The sequence below is a fragment of the Aegilops tauschii genome, chromosome 5, assembly GCF_002575655.3.
Source record: "Aegilops tauschii subsp. strangulata cultivar AL8/78 chromosome 5, Aet v6.0, whole genome shotgun sequence".
Classification (NCBI taxonomy): Eukaryota; Viridiplantae; Streptophyta; class Magnoliopsida; order Poales; family Poaceae; genus Aegilops; species Aegilops tauschii.
The window spans coordinates 34,499,678-34,506,193 of NC_053039.3; the positions used below are offsets into that span (position 1 = coordinate 34,499,678).

The following is a 6,516-nucleotide window of genomic DNA, read 5'->3' on the forward strand; positions in this document are numbered from 1 at the left end:
GTTGTACTACTACTACTAGTAGGAGTAGTAGGAACATGAGTAGTACTCCCATGCTAGCATGCCTCTGGGTTCACTTCATCCTCCAGGTATCATCCATATTGCGAGCAGAACCAAATTCTCGTGCATGCGGAAGCGCGAAGAAGGCCTTTTATTTTTTGAGGATAATCGCATATTCCTTAACTAGAGAATGTTGTGTCTCCCACGCATGCGCCAATATCCATCCGAACCAGCTACGACACTTTTTTTTATCCGTTTGCATAGGTCCCACCTGTCAGGAGGGGTGCGGAAATAAAAAGGAATCATAAAATGTCTCGCCACAGTGATTCGAAAGAGTGAACTCAACTAGACAGTGGCACATGTAGCGCTAGAAGGATGGGCACGTACAGGGACAGGTACCACCCCTCAATCTACCCGCGTAGCCTTTTCGTTTAGTCTACCTAGCCGTCTAATCAACTGCCTGCAGGCCACTTCTCCCATTTACTTCTCCATCGGGAACCGATTTTCCTCGGCTTCTTCACTACTCCTTGACTAGCCATCTAATCCTAATTCTCCAAACCATAGCCCTCCGGTCTAGCGGTTCCAAATGGCGAAAGAGATCGAGATGCGGGTTTTTAGCGTCCAACATGTCCTCGTCGAAGGCTCGTTGAGCATAGTTGCCACAGTCACCGACCACCCAAGGGTTGTTCGGAAGTGGATCAACAATGTATCCAACTCCCTCCAAAAGGTGGAGATGAAGGTCATCGGTCTCGACACAGAGTACACGGAGCGTGCCACTGGGAAGATCCAACGCGCCGCCGTCCTTCAGCTGTGCCTCGAAGATGATGTTTTTCTGTACCACATCATACACGCGCCCTCCATACCAGGTGAGCTTCATGATTTCTTGTCTCGGGAGGGCATATACTTCTATGGGAAGCCATCGCAGGGGACAAACAGAAGTTGGAGCCATACAACCTTGATTTGAAAAGCATCGCTGACGTACAAACCAAAATAAAAATTCCTGTAGAAGATTGTGATAAACCGACACCATCCCTATTCGACGTAGCAAATTTTGTGCTCGGATCAAATCTTCAGAAGGGTGACGAGACGCTGGCATTAAGGTCGTCTGGATGGGAGAATTGTCCCTTGACGTACGAGCGGATAAAATATGCTGCCCTTGATGCTCGTGTGAGTTTTGAGATAGCTGCAAGGTCCAGAGAGCTTGTTGCGAAGCCGTCTCCCACAGAAAATGAGAAGAACATGTCTTTGGAACAAGTAGTAGCATGGGTCCGCTTGACTATAAGGAACTATTTATCCTCCTAGCTTTCTCTACTACTCCTTCCAGTGATCGGTATGCAATGCATGTGTCCGTAGACATGACAGCTTGTCCATGGAAGTTCAACTACGGCGACCATCACGTTTCATCCACTGCCACTCGCGATTCCCACGATGCCGCTCCAACCTACGGCACCACGTCCCCCGACATGCGCCTCACCCCTCTCAGCCGCACCGCCCCTCTGCCTTTGTGTGCATGACATGTGGGCCACCTGAAATGCGGCGAGCATCAAGTTTCACTACACCACGGTAGAGCTTCCGTGACACACCTATGTGTCGGCATAGGGTACCTTTGCCGACAGATATGTTGTAGCTAACACCAATGCTGACAAAAGATGAAAGAGTCGGAGGACTTGCTGTGGGCAAAGGTATTGCCGACAATTGTTTACTTCCCGTCTTCCCGACACTTTTTCAGTCGGCATACACCCTACCTACGCCGGCAGATGGTATGTCCACATACACCCTAACTACGCCGACACTTTTTTAGACAAGATACACCCTACCTACGCCGACAGATAGCCTGTCCACATACACCCTACCTATGCTGACACTTTATTAGCCAGGTACACCATACCTATGCCAACAGATAGTATATCAACAAATACCCTACCTATACTGGCAGATATTTCCTTTGCCAACATATAAATTGCTGGTAAAGTGATGTGCAGCCAAAACAATATACATATATATATAATTATCCATATATACAAGCTCTAAACAGATTCAATTATTAACCTCACATCCAGAAGCAGGTTCAAGATTAACACATACTGTATAACAATGAAAATATGTTCACAAACATGCATATACATTGAACGCAAGTTGACAAACACATCAAATCTTGACAAAGCATAGTTTGACCATCTTAACAATCACCCAGAACACACAAGTCACAAAAGGATGAGCACTATTTGCTGGTACGAGAGACTTCAGCTAGATGGTCCAGAACACACAAGTATGCATCCACATGCACAGAGTGCAAGCTCCAAAATACTTGAAACATCAAATTGTCTAGAAGACACATAAGATCCATGATTACAGGTTGGTTGATCCATAAACACTGCAAAGTCATCACGTCCATGTGCACCAGTTGGCTAAGTGCCTGAAATTTTTTCACAAAAATTTGTCAAGAAAGTGGAATGAACTCAAGTTGTTCAAAGCTCCTATGTGGATTAACACATATTTGATCAACAAATCCTCATGATATCATAGTTAACAATATATTGTCTACAAAAGTTATAATTGGATCACATGGTACTATATAGAACTATGTTCCTGTGCTTGCACTTTTATCAACAATGAAGGCATTGACCATCCGAAGCAGAATTCCTACAACCTAGTAGCTTATTTTATAGCCTATTACATAAGTATTCACTGAAGAAAAGACAACCTCTTTCGCAACCTCTCCAGATTTTCATGATTAAGAGCCACATAACTATGGATAGAAAAGGAAACCATGACACATATACACAAGCAATTTAGTGTTAACACATAGGCTGTGACAACCTTGTAAAGTGACATTTTAGAAACTGTTCTTATGCAATAGCGTGTGAGCTAATTACTACTGAAACAGAAAATGTACCTAGTAGTTGCCTACTACAAGTCGCGGTCCTGGTTCCCGGTGACGTAGCCTTTCCATCCACCATTCGTTTTCTGCTGCACGTGCGCGACCATGGTTCCCAGCGAGGTAGCCATCCGTTCTCTACCCATTGCTCATATTGCATGCTGGTGGTCGTGGTTCCCGGCTATTGTCGACAAGACTAAATGAATTAGTAACTTGTTTCTCATCAGGCATTGTAATTAATTATGACAACTATATGTAACTACACTATTTGCATCTCTTTTTTACTCTAACCAGTGAGCGTGCACGTGAAATGCACGTATAACCAAATGAAGATATTTTTCTCATTTATCCTAGTCAAGAGGCAATTATTCAAATAAAATCAACAAAAATGTATAATAAATATACTACGCATTCACAACTCCCTAAATACTTCTTCCGTCCCAAATAAGTGTCTCAACTTTAGTATAACTTTGTTACAAAGTTGAACACTTATTTTGGGACAAAGAGTAATACGGAATTGCCATTAACCACAAACTACAAAGTCTACACTAAATAACCTAATCTTGGTATACAACCTTAGTGGGCTACCATAGTTTTTACACTGATGAAATAGCAGGTCTTAAGCATTTCCAGATAAGGATCTTCCTTACCTAGCAACACTAGTCATTTGAACCATTGTTTATTAGTTTGATAAAATAGCAGATGGTAAGCAGTTGTAGATAATGACCTCCCTTCCAGCTTATCCAAAAATAATATTCTGATTTTATCTGAAACGGTGAAAGAATAGTATACAGTTATAATTAACAAAAACATAATTTCTACAATATAAGCTTGAGAAAGATAGAGGTAACAGTCAAGGATGACATGTCAAATTACAATGTAGATAGAGCATACATGCAGTATGTAAAAATATTCTTATATGCAGAGTGATACCAAGAGAAATAATGGCAAAACACTGACTAGCAGGCGCTTGTATAACAAAGTAGGATCCCAGATCAAGCCACAGAGAAATAAAAAGTCTGGGCAATAGAAATTATGGAACGATGCGAGGCTGAGGAACCATCTTCCATTATCTAAAAAATAAGTTAAGCATATCAATAGAACAATTGGAAGTTTTGGAGCCATGACCATTGGTGAGATCTCCAGTCATTGCAAACTTCACACGTATCATGATAGCAGAAAAAAAATATGTTCCGACAGAACAATTTGTAAGCATTGGAGCATGCTGATAAAATTTAATATGCTAGAACAAAGGTAGGCAATTTTGTAAAAGTAATGGTTTCGGTGAAGGTCATATTAGTCCATGGAGTAACCACAATAGCAACCAATCAGTCCATGGAGTAACCAAAATAATAACATCCACTACAGAGTGGCTGGGTAGGGAGCGAGAGGCATACCTGAAATAGTGTTGCCGGGCAATGGGGATGGCCTTGCGACATTGTGGTTGTCGAACCATCATGCCTGCTGAAGCTCCTTCTGCACTATCTCTTTTCCTTGCCTTCAGCAATCGCAAAATTAAGTCCAAACTGACAACAACATAATAAATGATTTTTTCTTCAATAACAAACTAACTTGCAGTACAGTTCTACAAGCAGTTAAGACAATAAAGCTATAGGAGAAGACTTGGAACCATAGAAGTACAGGGAGATTGAAAACACAAGCCTGACATGTTCTTTGTAACAGATAATTTTGATTAATTGTTCTAAAGCATACTTACTATGTCCTGAACTGAACCAAACTGAATTACACTGATTAATTTTGGACTAACAACGCTTCCAATACATCAAAGAGGAAACAATTCCAAGATATACAAATAAGAACAACCTGAGCAGTTTACTTGTTACTCACAAGAGATACAAAATTTCAAATTGGCTTCAAGAAATAACATCATTGGTACATCTATGCCTAATGGTGAAGGGTGCCGCTAATGGTCAAATATATTACACTTCATCGAGAAACTTCAGAACACCGAAGCAAATTTTTTTTATGATACCAGTTTGAAGTTCAGATATCATTTGTTGAAGAACTATCCACCTGTATGGCACTGCACATCAGAAAAAAAGAACCATCACATACTCTAAACAATTTATTAAAATGTCACATTAATTTAGGGTACACGATATAAAAACTCCCAAGTGTATGCCTAATTGACTTCAAGACCATTCGAAAATAAGGTGTGCGTCTCTTACACATCCTCACTACCATGAGAAGCCACCTCAATTTGACACTTACAGAGAAGGAAATCTCAGAACGATTTGATGCTTACCTCAGGGCATGGCGACGGCTGGCTTCGAGAGGGGCCCAGCTCGAAGGGGATGGATCCCCAGCAGCGGCAGGTCCGATTGCAGCAGGACCGGTAGCAGCGGGAGCCCAGAGATGGAGGCCCGACAACAGCAGGTGCGGCAACGGCGGGAGCCCGTAAATGGGGCCCCGGCAGCAGCAGGGCGGGATTGGCGAGGACGACGGCTGGATGTCGAGGGGGCGCCCGAGGACGGCGGTTGTATGTGGATCTCGAGGACGGCGGCTCGGTCTCGAGATGGAGCTCGGGGGGAAGGGGTGGAGTGCAAGGACGGGTGGATGTCGGGGTGGAGCTCGGGGGCGAGGGAATGCGAGCTCCGACACGACGGCTTGACGACGGGGTGGAGTGTGAGGCCGGCGGCAGGACTGTGGATCGAGCACGAGGGCGGCGACGGCAGCCAATGGTTAGGGTTGTGGAATCGGCTTCGAGTTGGGGTCCTTGGGGATATTCTGCACGGGGGTGAAGGATATTTTGCACGAACACCCCAAAAATTCCCCCTCGCGCGGAAATTGCGCGCCACAAGTTTCCAACCTTCAGTCCATTGACACGTGTCCATCTACGCCGACACTTAGTCTGTGTCCATACACCCTACATACGCCGTCACATTTTAGGTCGCTAAGTACATACCTACGCCGACTAAAAAAAGTCAAGGTCCATACATACGCCGACACATAACATGTTATTAAACAATTACTGACAGATACACCGTTGCTTCGTGATTGCTGACTCTTAGTGTGTCCACAGATGTACCTTTGCCGACACATGATCCGAAGACAAAGCATAAAAGCTATGGTGTCAGTTATTTTGTGGAGATTATTGGACCTTTGCCCACAAAAATGTGTCACGTAAGCTCTACCGTGGTGTAGTATTTCTACCACAGCCACACGCGATTCCCACGACGCCGCTTGAACCCATGACACCACACGTCCCCCGACCTGTGGCTCACCCCTCTCGGCCCCACTGCCCCTCTGCCTTCGGGAGCATTACATGTGGACCAGCCACCTATCGGGTTCACATGTTATTGACTCAAAGGCAGGTGTAGTAAGGCGCTGAACCTCAGTCCCGATGGCCCCGAGAGGGAAATGTAACTCCTGCGCCAGGCCTTGTGGTGCTACCGCTGCATGAACTCGTGCCAAACTCGATATTTGTTTCTTTACTATACATGCACGCAACAATTTAATGGACATTGTAATCTCAACATGTGATGGGGAGCTGTAAATTTGAATTTGAAACTTATAAAACGAAAAAATTCAAAACAAATAAACTGGGAGAGAGGGAGTATACCGTAGGATGTGTCCCATACGAAACAAGTCCCTGGTTTGTCACCGCGAAGATGCGGTTA

The 6,516-nt window shown here is 44.0% G+C and overlaps 1 long non-coding RNA gene across 1 annotated transcript; it reads right to left on the reverse strand.

Annotated features, from left to right (window-relative positions):
- Positions 1-2,064: 2,064 nt before the first annotated feature.
- On the reverse strand, positions 2,065-5,635 carry LOC109753953 (uncharacterized). Its single transcript, XR_002230589.4, has 6 exons — positions 5,142-5,635; positions 4,869-4,919; positions 4,273-4,401; positions 3,526-3,642; positions 2,894-3,056; positions 2,065-2,413 (listed from the first exon to the last, which is right to left on the reverse strand). It is a non-coding gene; the product is annotated as an uncharacterized lncRNA (long non-coding RNA).
- Between the last annotated feature and the right edge of the window lie 881 nt (positions 5,636-6,516).